The sequence below is a fragment of the Acartia tonsa genome, chromosome 14 (genome assembly GCF_053477335.1).
Source record: "Acartia tonsa isolate MP-2025a chromosome 14, ASM5347733v1, whole genome shotgun sequence".
Lineage (NCBI taxonomy): Eukaryota > Metazoa > Arthropoda > Copepoda > Calanoida > Acartiidae > Acartia > Acartia tonsa.
The window spans coordinates 41,562,536-41,579,258 of NC_137273.1; the positions used below are offsets into that span (position 1 = coordinate 41,562,536).

At 31.3% G+C, this 16,723-nt stretch overlaps 1 protein-coding gene across 2 annotated transcripts in view; it reads right to left on the bottom strand.

The window, feature by feature from the left end:
* Window positions 1-16,723, bottom strand: part of LOC145305885 (protein FAM221B-like) — a 519,245-nt gene that overhangs the window by 342,544 nt on the left and 159,978 nt on the right. The window lies entirely within an intron of this gene.

Sequence of the window (16,723 nt, forward strand, 5' to 3'; positions counted from 1 at the left end):
CTCATTGGCTAATTTTTTTTGTTACGTCATAATCAGTCAGACACTATTACTGTGTTCCTCTCTTTTCTTTGTTATGATAACTGTACATCTGCTCTTAAAACACTATGTCCATTGTTTTTTTGTGTTGTCATCCTTATTAATTATAAAATTCTTTTTTTCGAGATATTGATTTTGGGGGCAGGAAGGGGCTATTTAACCGCTATTGTCCTATTCCTCCCTGTCTATTTTCTTTTTAAAAGCGAAGCTTTTCTTTAATTAGGGTCGGTCCGTCCGTACGTCCGTAACGGATAGCTTTTTTCGTTAATTTAGACATGTTAGAATTGTCCTATCGATTTCAAACTTTGCATGGTGATTCCTGTAGTAGTTGGGTACGATTTAGAAAGCAACTCTATAATCATTACCAAAATGTCCGTACGCCCATTTAAAACATGTTGATTTTTTAACTTTTTTAACATCAAATTTTTATATGATCTAATTATCCGATTGATCTGATTTTTTGTATACTGATTCCTGGGACAACAAAGTACATTATTAAAAGCGAAGCAACTCTATAATTAAGTCCTAAAAATGTAAGTATGTCAATAAACAGTATTCTATATCAAGCAGTTTTTCAACAAATTTACTTACAATTTTGCATTGACTCTCATACAAATTTATATTCTGATTATTCAGTTCTGACACTATACAAGTATTAATGTTCGTTTGTCCTACCGTTTCAGCGCTTCGCTTTTATGGATGTTGTCATCCTTTTTATAGATATTATTTCCCTAATCATGGATAGATCAGGGATTTTAAGGGATAAGACAATTGACGGTAAATTGTTATACACACATAATTACGGTCCTACGACAAACGCAGGAGTCCCAAACGTCGGAGTGGACACTTAACCTAACCTAACCTTTTTTAGACCATCTTATAGATTTTTTAAATGCCTAACCCCTGCGTTGGGCTTATTTGTACATTCATATCCTTACCTAACCTAATCTGTTAGGAAATACTTAATTATATTGATAATTTAACATTCCTGCGTTTTTCCACTCCGACGTTTGGGACTCCTGCGTTTGTCCTGGAACCATTACAAGTAGTGTCAACTATTTTGACCCCAAAAACATTTATTTAATTAAAAAGATAAACCTTTAAAATTAATTTTAAATAATTTAATGACAGTTGCTAGTTTTGGTGTTAAATTGACATACTATTTGTATTATAAGGTAAGCTCCATGATCTTAGGGAATAATCACAAGAAATGTTTATTCATTATTTTAGCCAAAAGTATATTTTTTTTCTAAAACCAACCGACAGATAAGGTGAATTATAGAGTAAAGTTGTTGGGGAAAAATAAACAACATTAATGCATAGAAAACATAGATGCATATCTGTGACGTTATTTATAATATTATGTTAATATACAAAAAAATATAAAAAATAAGCATTTTCTTTCACGTGCAGTTATTCATTGCATGAGGATTAAAGTATATTTTCGCAGTTCTGTAGGCAAAAGCTATTGGTTGAAACGTTTAGACACTAAATTTAACCAACCAATCAAAGTTCAATAAAAATAACCAAAAGTTTTTGAGCCAATGAATAAGAAAACGTAATTATAAAACTTTGGGTACTAGTGTAATTAACAGTCCAATGCTCATCCCTCTCTCAGTTTTTGGTAGAGAAAAATAATTTTAATGTATGATTTAGGTTAGGTTAGGTAAAGTAAAGGATATAAATGCCCCGTAAAAGGATCAATCAGGGTTAGATCCTAGAAAATATGTTTGAGTGAAAGCACCGAATAGTGGTAGAAAGTACATTCCATTCGGACCATCAACTTGAAACAAAAACCTCACTACTTTGATTAATAGAATTCTTGTAAAAGAATATATACTTAATTTAATCTAATCATTTAGGGCAATTATTTAAATCGGTCAATAAAACAAAAAAAAGAAGAATCATGACCAAATTACAATGTAATTTTATTAATTTGATTTCGATTAAGACTGTCTACTGAACATTTATACTTTCTCAACAAGGCAAACTAGAATTTAGAATCGCGTGGCTTGTGAAAACACGCAAGTCTGGAAATTTAAATTTTGCCCTAAACGTTTCACGTCTTACAATTTGTTTCTTTTATATCTAAATAGCAAGTACATACAAAGAACCTAGTAAGTCAGGGATCTAAAGGTATAAGACAATGGCTAATAAATTGATGTACATCCCCGATAATGAAACACAAAATTGCCCTTTCTGTAGATTAAAATTTGTGGTTGAAACGTTTGAACGCTCAACTTAAATCAACCAAACAAAAATTCTACAAAGTTGTTACGCCAACGAATAAGAAAACGTTATTCTAAAACTTTGGGGACTAGTTTTATGAACAACCTATTGTCCCCTCTCTCTTATAGTACGTACATTACTTGAAAACCTTCATGTATGTATAGCCTATAATTAGATTTTTCTTGATTGGTTATACAGATGGTTACCCTAATTTATTTTTATTCACTTTTTACAAATAAACTACGTCTTAGTACAATTCTTATTTGTATAATACAAAAATAATCTTTCTAAAAATGCAAAATGTATTCTAAAATACAATTAATTTATGTTATACGAAACCTATATCGACTTTATTATACAACAAGCGGCTTATCGGTAATTTTAGCATGTTGGAATTGTTTTATCGATTTAAAATGATATTTAGATTAAAATACAATTTTGTTTTGACTTATGAATTAATATTATAAAATTCTGACACTCTACAAGTGTCAACCTTCTTATTTTAGACCATTTATTGTGTGTTTCAGAATTTTATAAAAAGTTTAGATTAAATAGAATGAAGACAAAATCGCAAAATTATCTTCTGTATGATTTTATGTTTTGCTTTTATACTTTCAAACATTTACTCTACTATTCGATGTTATCATCCTTGTTTTAATAGATGTTCTTTCTGGCTTCTCTTGAAAAGATGAATGCCTTGGATTTTCTCATTACCATTCAGCTAGCACAAAAGAACGGCCATGAAAAGATTGGTTGCTAAATATACAGAATTATAGAACAGCTTCGCCAATGCTAGGTAAATAGGATGTTAACCGACTGACGAACAGGCTAAAATAAAAAGTATTCTCACACTGCACTGCTGAAATATGCAGATATTTGCGTATAGTTTAAATACGAATATAATCATGGATGCAGGGATAGATTAATCAAAGATTGTCTTATTGAATCTTTTAACACTAACAGAATGTCTGGCTTCCTGTGTGTCTGTCTGTACCAAAGGATCACGCTAACTGCTGAACGGATACGATGTAGCTTCTTGTAGGTCCTGTAAAGATTTCTAAATACTTGGGAAGTGTACCACCACCCTACAAAGATAAATCTCCGTCCCCCCCAAAAAATGTAACTAGGGGCGTACCATCTATTGTCTTCTCCCTTTAGATTCCTAAACAAAACTGGTATTAATTTTATGATCTATATTTTAACATTCGTGGAAAATTGTCTGTAAAACGAGGCTAAGCATGATCTTTTAGTATGGCTAATATCCAGTTCTAATCTAACGGATATTAATCGGTTACGAAACCATACTGGCAAAAATCTTCCATTTTTCTATTCCCAAATCCCCGAAATAAAATGGAAAGTTTCTGCTATGAAATTTTATATTTTCATGACGTATTATATCTAAAAACTTTAATAAGCTGCTTATATGATATAGAAAATAAAATATGAGAAAATTGCAATTTGTTATGAAAACAAATAATTTCAGTGGCGCTACTAATTTACACTAGGGTTGGGCCGGATATCCGGCCATTTTCAATATCCGGCCGGTTACCGGATATTGAAACTATCCGGCCGGATATCCGGCTCTATAATTTTTTATACTTTGCACCAAAAATCTCTTCTTTTTAAAATCTTAAATGGCTCTAATTTTCTTATTATAGAAGCTAGAAGAACACTTTTTCTGAATAAGTTTAACTTTATGTAAATTTATATAAGATTTCTGAAGAAATTTTTTTTTTACTTCTTTAATATCTGGTAATTTGGCCGGTTATCCGGCTGGATATCCGGTAATTTGGCCGGATAACCGGATATTTGAAATCAGCCGGATATCCGGTATCCGGCCAAAAAAGTATCCGGCCCAACCCTAATTTACACATAAGATATGTTCGAATATCTCAAAGACAATACTTAACTAAATAATTTAAAAGCTACTAGTTGCTTCACCCCTAGACTCTAAGGGAAGGCAGATAAAAATCAAAATCGCCCCGAAAAATACAACCAATTCAGGCCAGATCTTTAGTTTCAGAAAATAAATCTTGATACTTTATTACATAGAATTAGCGGCTAGGCCCCTAGAGGCCTCTAGGGGCACTTCAGGAGAGGAGAGTGGAATTTGATAACCCAATTTCTTATTTTAGATTTCAAAAGAATTTTTTTTTTTGGGGGGGGGGTTGGGGGTATCCCACCCCCCCAAGAAAATAGTTATAAACCTTCCCGGGACCTTTGAGAAGCTACCCTGTTAAGGAGAACCCGATCGGTTCAGTGGTTAGCGAGATCCTTCGGTACAAACAAACACACAAACACACAGACACACAAACACACATCCTGTTACTTTAGTATAAGGATACACATCAAAATTAATTATATTAAATATCTAAGTTTAATAGTTAATGAAAATTTGTGTTGTTTTTGCTGCGCTTATTATGGACGAAATTGTACCTTTTAATTTATTTATCCGTTAACCTATCTATCTTATTTATGTAATAATCAATTAAGATAGTTTTTGGATAATTTCCATGTAACTCAAAGTGTGCCCTAGGAAAGCTCTGAGCTACATAAAAGTGCTTTAAATGTTTATTTTTCAGGAAGAAAGGCAAAAATTGGACTGAAAGTTAAACTAGTACCCCCACTTTTATCTTATCTGTTGGCTTTAAAACTTTTGGGTACTTTAAATTTGTCAGTTCCAAAACAAGTAGTGTCCAGAATCTTAATCTAAAAGGGGGGAATATTGTTTATCATCATTGGGAATGTATTTAAATTCTATGGGGGAAGGGGTGTTTTTTTTACCACACACAAGTTTAAAGGATTCTTTCAATGAAGTTATGCCTGGCTAGAAACAACTAGACCTAAAAATATCAATATTTATTTTTAAGGGTGTGGGAATAATACAGCAAATTCATAATTCTTCTCGTAATCATTTTCATAATTCTTAATGTGAAATAAAGCCAAAATTTTCCGTATTCATTAAAGGAAGGGGTGATTTAAAAATCCCCAATTAATTACTCTAGTCTCCAAAGTTTTATAATAACGCTTTCTTTTTTGTTTGCTGAACAACTTTGGGAACTTTTATTGAACTTTGATTGGTTGGTTCATTAGATTGAGTGTCCTAACGTTAACCACTAATTGTAATCTACAGATAAAGTATTTTGTGTATAATCATTGGTGATATACATCAATTTGGATATCTGTGTATAATGTAAAACAAATTAAAATTTTTGCTAAAATGAACCCACAATTCGTAAAAATTTCCTAAATGTATCTAATATTTATCTAAATAAAACGGAAATCAAATGAAGGTCAAAAAAAGACATATAATGAAAAAATTATTTATAAAAAATAAAAATTAATTTAGGGGGTGTAAATTTTTATATTTGTGGTTGCCTTGCCCAAGGTCGTCCCAGGGTAAGAAGGAGGGTGGTGGGGAGTGGGAGTGAATAGGTAATACTTAGGAATAAGGTATATCCAACAAGCGAAATAAATCTAAATAATATTTGGTGGGCAAATGGAGAGGTCGTCAATTTTACGATGTGTTGCCCCCCAACGACAGCTGAAAAACACGTATAGGTTTCGTGATTTATTTCCGAATTAATTTCGTTATTGGTAGAAGCTGAGTAATACTCTCACAAAAATAATATTTAAACACATCCTAATAGATTAATATGAGAATAGTGTATTGTGAAAACTCAAAATTTACATATAAAGCAATTATGAATATGTATAGTTTTAGTACTATTCATTTTACATTAATAAAAAATATTTATACGCCTAAACAAGTTGTTTTTATGAATTTTTTATAAGGACTGTCTGAAAACTTTTCTGCAATATAACTTTTTAGAAATATTAGGATAGATATAATGATTCAGAGAAACTGGAAAGTAATAGTTTCCTTATCGCATCGTATTATAGACAGTTTTCGCAGATAGTGGACTGAAAAATTGCTGTTTGATTGTCATAGGAGGCGAAAGGCCCTGGTCAACAAACCTAGTATTAATTCTATGATTCATGATTTTTATTTTATTATTTGTAGGAAATTGTCTATAATAAGATACGATTTTTGATTTTCAAGATAGCTCAAAACCAGTATAATCCAGTGGATATCATTCGGTTTCAAAGCTATACCTGAAAATTATATACGTTTATACAGGGGCGTCCAAGCTTTTTATTTTGGGGGGGGTAAAATTTTTTTAAGGGGGGGGTAATTCGGTTTTTTTTTGGGGGGGGGTGGGGTAAAATGGCGCGCGAAGCGCGCCGCAAATTTCCCCCCCCCCCCAAAATTTTTACCCCGGGGGTAAAATTTGCTTGGGGGGGGTAATTACGCCCCCTGAAATCTGTTGGCAGGGGTAAAATTTGTTTACCCCCCCCAAAATTTACCCCCGGGGTAAAATTTTTGGGGGGGGTAATTTAAATTTTATCAAAAATTTAGTATTAGAAATGCGCGCGAAGCGCGCATAAATTTTTTTTGTTAGAGATTTTCTATTTTTGGGGGCACCCCCAAATTCGTTTGGGGGGGGGTAATCGCCCCATTACCCCCCCCCCCCTTGGACGCCTATGCGTTTATATCTACTAGGAAGGGAAGGGACATTGGACTGTAAATTATTATGGGACCCAATGTTTTATAAAAAAAAACCCGCTTACTTATTTACTTGATTGATAGGTTCAAACGTAACTAGACAAAATGTCTCAAAAATCAGCCATGTGACGTCATAAAAATGAGCGCTTGAATCATCTCTTTTTAGGGGTTTTCTCTCCCACTTCTCATATCATCTCCCTCATTTTTATGACGTCACATGGCTGATTCATGAGACACTTTGTCCAGTTACATTCAAACTAGCAGTGTCTAAACTTATGAATCAACAGAAGAAGTAATTTAGTTTATAATCATTAATGGATGTACATTATTTACCATTTATTGTCTTATCCCTTAAGAATCCTGATATTTACAAAAACTACCTTGACCTTGATTAGAGGGTGGAATTTTGTTTATCATCATTGGGGATGTACTTAAATTTATCGGTCATTGACGTATCCTTAATTTAGCAGAAGGGGAGGTGACAACATTAAAATTACATTTTGAAATAATGTAAATTTATGCTTATTTTAGGTTAGGTTAGGTTAAGTTAAGTAAGGGTTAAAAGAATTCCGCTGGGATAGTAACCCTTCTTTTGTAGATAATTGGGAAAGGGGGGTTCGGTGGTATAATAATAGGTCTGCGTAAAGACAGCTTTTCTATTGTAGAATCTTTATCATAAAACTCTTAAAATTATTAAACTTTAACTTTTTGGTATATTGTTAATACAATATTGATTTGAATTATTTTCCTTCTATTAACTTGTTAAAATTGGAATATAAAATGTTGAATTTAAGGTTGCGAAGCTACTCTATACGTTTGATCATAATCCACTTGTGCTAAAATTTGGATAAATTGAACGAAAAGAGCCAACCGTTACATGTCAAAAATGTAGACAGCTTTCCGCGGATATTAGAATAAAAAATGTAAGAAAACCGGTTCTTATCTGGCGGATATTAATCGGTTTCGTAGCCATTCTGGAAATATGTTTCCTTGTTATTCAAAATACTCTTACGAAATTATGATTAAGAAAATGTTGTCCATATGATAAAAATGACAAAATAACATTTTTATCTTAATTTGGAAAATTTTCTTATCAAGCTAAAAAACTATCAATCAAGTTTAGATTTATAAAACATATGTTTTCATAATGAAACTAATAAATAATAGTAGTCCAACAATAACAGCAAACTAGCAAAAAATAGTAATAAACTCTAATACGGTAAATGGAGTATATATTTAGTTTATTTTTAACATACTGAAACTTTTGGAACAACTTATAATGATTTTACTACAGAATCTGCAAATGATATTTTTCGTTGGTTGTTTTCAAAGCACAACTCATAAAAAATTATTAATGAACATTCTTTGAAAAAAAAGGATAAAAAATCTTAATTTATGTACTCTTATTAGATAAAATATACACATTTATAATGGATATAATTGTAGAATATACTTGGATATTTTGACAGGGGAAAATTTGTTGTCAATTTAGATTGCTAATATGGACCTCATTTATTTGTTAGTTCATTCATTCAGTAGCAGGGAAGGGGATGGGGTAAATTGGTGGATGGGGGTAAACGTTATTTTTAGACCGCTACAAGTTCTGCTTTACTAGAGAACATTAAAATCTGGTGTAACATCCAACTAATAATATATCCATTAAAGGGATTCACTTTTTCATCTATTCATTCAACTTGATGACAGTTAACCATTAGACCGATAATATACGTAAATAATGTATGTAAATTTAGAAAGTACAGGAACTAGTTACCACTAAAATAAAGGAACAGGGTTAATTGGAGTTTCGTCTAAAACCAAATCATAACTAAAGACGTTAAAAATTATTCATATACTGCTGCTATGTAAGTCATATAAATAACTAGAGTTGGCTCGATATAACTATCTCGCTATTGGCTAGTTCTCTATAAGTACATATCTATTTATCTATTTCTCAATAAATCAATTTTCCTCCCCCATCATTTTCTAAAAGAAAGAAGTAAATATTTAAAAATTTTAATGATTTTAAAAAGATTTTTTCAATTATATTTTTTTTCACATTACCATCACCAAAGGGTTAATATGATTAAAAATTTAGTTTTAATATTTGAACACAAAAAGGGTGTCACCACAATCGAATTCTTTTAAAACAGGGTTTTCTTAAAATTACTATATTAAAAATTTAGATTATCTTTTTTTATGATTAGAAATTAAATACTTCAATATAATGTAAATAGCAACATGAAATGAAAAAAATGAATTTATTTTTAATAAAGTTAAATACTGGGTCTTATCCTTCTGGCCAATGAGAGTTTATTATGGATTATTGGAGCACTATGAGTTTTAAACATTTATTCTTTGGAAAACTTGAGCTCATTTATAGACATTTATTTCCTATATAGATCTTACATGGATCTTGAAGCAATAAAGCAAGCCGTTTTTAATTGTCAAAAATTGGACGAATCTATTAAATAAAAGTTATTGCAAATATACTTAGTAAATAAAAGTAGAACTTAAGAAAAAGTCCATGCAATCAAAGTATCTGTAGAATCATGATTAAAAACTAAAACAAGAAACCTCTCTATAATACAAAGTAGAATGATATCTGTCTGTCTGTCCATCTGTCCGTCTGTCTGTCTGTCCGTCCATCCGTCCGTCTGAAGCTTAAGATCTCAGTAACCACTGAACCGAATGGATTCTACTCTTCAGGGTATATACCTATTGGTCCTGTGGTGGTTTTAAGCTATTTTCTTGGTGGGTGGGACACCCCCCAAAAAATGAAAATTCCCCCCCCCAAAAAAATTTTTCATATTTTTTTCTAATTTTAATGTTTTATATATTTTTTATATATTTTTATAAATTTTTATATCTTTTAATACTTTTTTATATTTTCATTATATTTCAATTATTTTTCTTCTTTTTAAATTTCTTTTCTTCTTTTAAACTTTGTTTTATCAATTTCAAAATGATTGTGAAAACTTCCTTCTCCTGTAGGGGCGAAGCCCCAAATAGGCTAATGGCAAAGAAATTTAAAAAAAACAATAAAAAAAATTCAAAGGTTTTAAATAATATAAATAAATATAAAAAGTTATAAAGAGTTATAAAATGTTATAAAGAGTTATAAAATGATAGAAAGAGTTTTAAAATACATGTAAACAAAATTTTTTAAATTCTCTCCTGAACCTTCATAAAAAAAGACCCTAGAGGCTAGGGGCGAAGTAGCTATTATTATATATTTTAACGACATTTACAACAATTTATCTATCTATTCCTATACCCAACTATCTATTTGTCTATCTATTTCTATACCCAACTAGCTATTATAAATCTATCCATTTAAAAATATTCACCGACCAATCTATTTATCTATCTATTTATATAATTATCTATCTATCAATCTTGCTACCTTTTTTTTTATAAATTCTATCTAACTTTATAGCTCTATCTAAATACATTTAGGAAATGATTGAATAACGAAGTGCTATTCAAGCTTCATATTTGCATATTTAGTTTCCTATGCTAGTAAAATGAACCCTCCTATTTAAACTTTATATTTGCATATTTAGTTTCCTATGCTAGTAAAATGAACCCTCCTATTCAAACTTTATATTTACATATTTAGTTTCCTATGCTAGTAAAATGAACCCTCCTATTCAAACTTTATATTTACATATTTAGTTTCCTATGCTAGTAAAATGAACCCTCATATCTATACTTAATATTTGCATATTTAGTTTCCTATGCTAGTAAAATGAACCCTCCTATTCAAACTTTATATTTACATATTTAGTTTCCTTTGCTAGTAAAATTAACCCTCCTATTCAAACTTTATATTTACATATTTAGTTTCCTAAGCTAGTAAAATGAACCCTCCTATTCAAACTTTATATTTACATATTTAGTTTCCTATGTTAGTAAAATGAACACTTATATTCATACTTAATATTTGCATATTTAGTTTCCTTTGCTAGTAAAATAAACCCTTCTATTCAAACTTCATATTTACATATTTAGTTTCCTATGCTATTAAAATGAACCCTCCTATTTAAACTGTATATTTACATAATTAGTTTCCTATGCTAGTAAAATGAACCCTCCTATTCAATCTTTATATTAACATATTTAGTTTCCTATACTAGTAAAATGAACCCTCCTATTCAAACTTTTTATATTACATATTTAGTTTCCTATGCTAGTAAAATGAACCCTCCTATTCAAACTTTATATTTACATATTTAGTTCCCTATGCTAGTAAAGCGTACCTTGCCTTTACATTTATTTTAGGGAGGGGGGGGGGGGGAGGTGTAATTTAGCCCGATATCTCTTGGCAGACTGGATGACCCTCCCTCAAAATGGTTTTTAAAACCTTCTTAGGATCAATTAAAAGCTTTATTCTAAAGGATAGTTATATCGATTCAAGTATAGCAAAAAATTTTGTGCAGACAGACAGACAGATCAACATCTTGTTATATTTATGCGATGTTTAGTAAAGTTATATTTGGAGTATCAAAGGAAATAGCTAGGAAATTGACACTATACTGCTTCTAGCAAATATTCCTGATTAGCTTGAGAGTGTGAAAACCAGAAAATTGGCGAAAAAGAAAATTTCTAGATTTTGCAAACAAAAATTTTTTGAAAAAAAAGAATATCTACCATACCTATCGATTAATTCAAATAATAAATCAATTATTGTTGAAAATTGTACCTATTGTTGCTTTGTCAAATACGTAAGTTTAAAACGCAAAAAAAGACAGCATTACCCAAAAGGTCAAAAGGCCTGGGCTATGTCTGGTATTAAATTTCTTATTTTCTTTTTATTATTAAATGCATGATTTTTCAGTATGGCTTTGAACCGGTTCTAATACAGCGGACATTAATCGGTTTTGAAGCCATACTGAAAATGTTTTCCGGGGAACTAAAGATCAAACTATTTTTAGAGCTATTAGCATTTTAAAATAGGATAAATCAAATAAAGATTTTTTTATTTTAGGCAAAAAAAAGTTATAAAATCTGAAATAACAAGAATGTCAACATCCATATTAGCTAATCTTAATTACTTACAAACCATTTCGAATAAAACAAATTGGACAATCCTATTATATAAAGTAGTAAGGTTTTTTTTATCTGAAGCTTAAGATCTCAATATCTGCTGAACTGATTGGGTTCTCTATTTTAGGCATCTTCACTTAGGTTCCGTGATAATTCATTTTAAGATTTAAGTCTTGGTATGGTTTTAAGCTATTTTTCTAGCCCCTTTCTTTCCCTTTGAATACAGAGCCTCTAGATGCTTATGGCGCAGCTGGTAGTTATTTTATATTAAAAAAGTAAAAATCATCAGGTTAAAATGAATAACCAAACCGAGAACCTAGTAATAGTGTCTAACTTTTTATCTTTGTGACGTAACAAAAATCGAAGGATGAGAGTGGAGGTGGGAAAGGAAACCCATAAAAAAGAGATGGATTTTTGTTACGCCACAAAGATAAAAAGTTAGACACTATTACTAGGTTCCCAAACCGACGGACGGGTCTAAAGTTTTTCTTTTAAATTGAAACTGATATGCTGACTTATCGTTTTCAACTTAAAATATCTTTTCAAATCGATGAATTTGTAAAATATAGTAAAATGAAGAATATTTTTTTTTTTTTTTCTCGTATTCATTCGAATCCGGTGGATAAGAACCGGTTCTCATCCATACGAAAAAAACTATGTCTAGCATCGCATTAATTCCAGCTTTCTACGAATATAAAAATGTACAATCATAAGATTAAAACCAGTTTTTTTAGACCGTGCCTTCGGCATCTCGGGGCTACAAAAACTGGTTTTAATCTTATAATTATACATTCTATATCCGCGGAAAGCTGTTTATAATCGACAACACCCCCCTTAAAATCTAAATTGGGAAGGCCACCTTTCCCTTTTTCATTGACTTATAGTTTTACAAATTTACACATCCCCCCCCCCCAATTGTTGAATTAACATTCTCTTTGTTATCAAATTTTGATTTTTTTCGTAAAAAAAACATTTTTGAAGTATATTGTAAAACTTTATTCTGAGGGTAAATCTTAAAATTGATGGATTCGCTTACAGCGTGGAAAATTGAAAATTCTTTTCTGAAATATCATATTATATGTTGCAAAAGATTTCTTATCCTTATAATAAAGTAAAAGGATCTGTGTGTATCTGTATGTACCGAAGGATCTCGCTAACCACTAAACCGATTTGATTATCTTTCATAGGGTAGCTTTTCATATGAATATTTTTGGGGAGGTTACCACCACTCTCCAATTAGAAATCGCCCCCCAAAAAAACATTTAAAAGTTGCCAATAGGCGGCGCCAGTGTCGTAGATACATAAAAAAGAATCAGCTGATCTTAACATAGCCAGATTAATTCTCAATTAATCGGAAGGGGTTATGTGCTTGCTAAACACTTCAAGGGAAAGCATTAATAAGATAAAAAAATTGTATTATTACATAAAAAAAGGAATCTCTTTTTTACTTAAAAATAATTTTAAAAATATACAAAATGTAAATTAATTAAAAAAATTCGTTTCGTCCTAAGAAGCCTTAAACCTGCCCAACTATTAATCCAGCACTACTACAAGAATACAGACAGCCTTAATATGTAATCAAATCTATTTTTGTCTTGTTCATTATTTGTTTAAAATATTCCTATATGTGACCCATCAATTTCAGGGATCTAAAGGGATAAGACATTGGCCGATAAATTAATGTACATCCCCAATGATGATACACAAAATTACCCCTTCTGTGCATTAAAATTAGTGGTTGAAACATTTGAACACTCAACTTTATGAAACAACCAATCAAAATTCCCAAAGTTGTAAAGTTAACGAATAAGAAAACGATATTATAAAACTTTGCGGACTAGTGTAATAAACAGTCCATTGTCCCTTCTCTCTCTCTGAATCAATTTAGGCTGCATTCTTAAGGGAGTAGCTTAGACAAAATATGCATCATTAAAACAAATACTTTAAATACCGGGGGTTTCACACAAAGTGCATTTTGAGCTTTGGTAACCCCCTCCCCCCTTTATTTCGAATGCCTAACCCTGAGTGTTCACCCCATATAACCTAACCTATCATGACTTTAAGTAATAAACAAGCCAACGAAAGACTACCTCCCTCCCCCTTATTTTTAATTTATTTGAAAATAGGGGAGGGGGAGGGATTTTTAGTGCTCAACAAGGTACTTTGTATGAATGTGCCGAAATACTCACAATCTACAAGGGATTGACAGCAGCGCGTAAACCAACCATTTAAAAAAAATTGGTGGATTCCATTCCAAAATTGAAACAGCTTTAGAAAATAATAAGATGATTTTTTATAGTTACTATCGTTTGCGTCCCTAGCATCTTAGGACTGTATTTTAAAATATGACAGAAAAATCATCCCAAGACTAAAATCTGAAAATAAAATGGTCTAAAACAACACAGGATTTGTTTGAAGCTTTCCTAAAAAGGATAACTTATTCAGTATTTATTTAAAGCTTAATCTCAGGCTACAAACAAAAGCCTTACTACTTTATAATAAACTTCTCGGCGCCTTAATGGTGACTGATACGTGGCTGCTATATCCTTCAATACACTTAACTCATTTAATACCTGTAACAGCGTTGTCATTATATATAAATCTAAAATATGGCAAAATGTTACATTATTTGTATTTGTTAAATGTCGCACAAAACCTCATCCATGAACACATTATTTAAAAACTTTACCAAACAAAAATTAAGTTTAGATAAATCTAAATTAAATTATTTTTTTTTTTTGGGGGGGGGGGGGCAGATAAAAAGGTCATCAATTCTATAAGTGTTGCCCCCCAACGACATATGAAAATTAATAGTATGTTTCGTGATTGTTTTTTAGGAGGGGGGGGGGGGGGGGAATTTTAATTTTTCGTGAAAATAACCTATATATGTAGATACAATTGTAGAAGCTTTTAAAAATAAAATAGAATATAATAAGTCAAATGCATTGTTTTTGGCAGTAAGATTCTAACTAAACTACATAAAAATTCATTAAACAAATATCTTTGTATGTAAAAAGCTTTACAAATGAATAATTAGGATAATTATTAGTACATTTAGTCTGCTTTTTAAGTTGTGTAGCAACTCTAGTAGTGTTTATGACAGCCTGTCTGTCCATATATTTATGATAAATCCACCATCAAAAAAAATCCAAATATTTTTTGGAGGTAGACAGGTCAGTACTTGGTAAAAATGGGGGTAAATATATGATTTATCTTAAAATTTTAATGGGGTTTTACTTAATTAAACATTTACAAACCCTCTTTTCTCCCTACATATATTGTACAAAAACCTTATAAAAAGCAACAGGATGTCTTTGTTACTGTGCCACGTGTACAGCTTAAGATCTCGCTAATTGCTTAATTGACATATTTGTCCTTTGCTGTGAAGCTTCTTATGGGTTCAGTGAAGGTTTTTATCTATTTTGAGCCCTTCCAAAACTCCTGCAAAAAACTAAAATTTATAGTGTAGTGTCAACCTACCACCCCCCCCCCCCACTCACTAAAAACTTATATGGGCGTAGCTGCTAATATTATTTTTTGATTATTTTCAAGAATTTTGACAAATTGCTTTTCAAAGGTCAAGTGTAATAAACTTTTAAATGCACAATGCTTTATTTGTTTTTGTACATAAAGTGTAAATTTTGCCCAGGTACAAATATAGTACAATAATTTACAAATACTTGGAATTTTTCTTAGAAATTTAACAGTTTTCCCTAATACACATTTAAAAGTAATTTTTCTAAAATGTTTTGAAGCTTTGCATAGTGTCTAAAAATCAGCCATGTAACGTCACAAAAAGAGTTTTCATACGCACTGTGTTTTCTTAAAAACTTTTGACCCTCTACAAGTGTTAATGTTTGTTTGTTCTACCGTTTCAGAGCTTCTATGTTATAAATGATGTCATTCTTGTTCTTATGTATGAATATCTTGCAATTTAAAAACTTATTTTCAAGTTTTCTAGTTAAAAAAAGAAATATATGTAAGTAAACTACGTCACCGTTATTTTACAGGAATTGGGGATAACACATTTTAAATTTTAAAATGTTTTATATTTTGGTATATTATAAAAAAAATATTGGCTATGCCCCTTGCATCTAGGGGCTCTACATTTGAAGGGTAGTGAAAAGCAGAAAAATAACTTAAAACCAGCCCTGATCATATGTGAGGCTTCCCTAAAATGAGTTCAAAAGTTATCGAAATCTTAAGCTACGTACAAAAAGAACCTTATTACTTTATATAATAGGACATTGAAGAAAAGGACTGAGATTAATTGGACTGCTAATGTCCTTTCCCTCCGTCATATTTAAATCCTATCACTGGGTTTCTATGCATTATATCAGTGTTCCTCAAATCTTACCAAATATTTAAGTAGGAAATGGGTATTGGAAACTAGTTTATGAATTATTTTACCCTCCCACCAATTATTATTAACAAAATTACTCCTTTAGTAGAATAAAATTATTTCAGTAAGGACAATTCTAATATGCTTAGATTAACGGAACCCTCTCCAAAATAGTTAGTTATGAGAGCGGAAGCTACACTGTAAAGGAAAACCAAATCGGTTCAGCGGATATCAAGATTCTTCGGTACACACAGACAGATATTCCGACAGCCCGGCACAGATCCTGTTACTTCTATATATGGATGGCCTATCTAACACAGAGACAAACACCTTGCTACTTTATCCTGCACTAGCAGCTACGCACCCTTGAAGCCTCTAGGGGCACTTGAGGGGGGGGGGGGTTGAATCCCAAACCCCTTTTTTTTCTATGGGTGATTTCTCTTGGGAGGGTGGTGGTACCCTCCCCCCAAATAGTTATAAACCTTCTCGTGACCTTTGAGAAG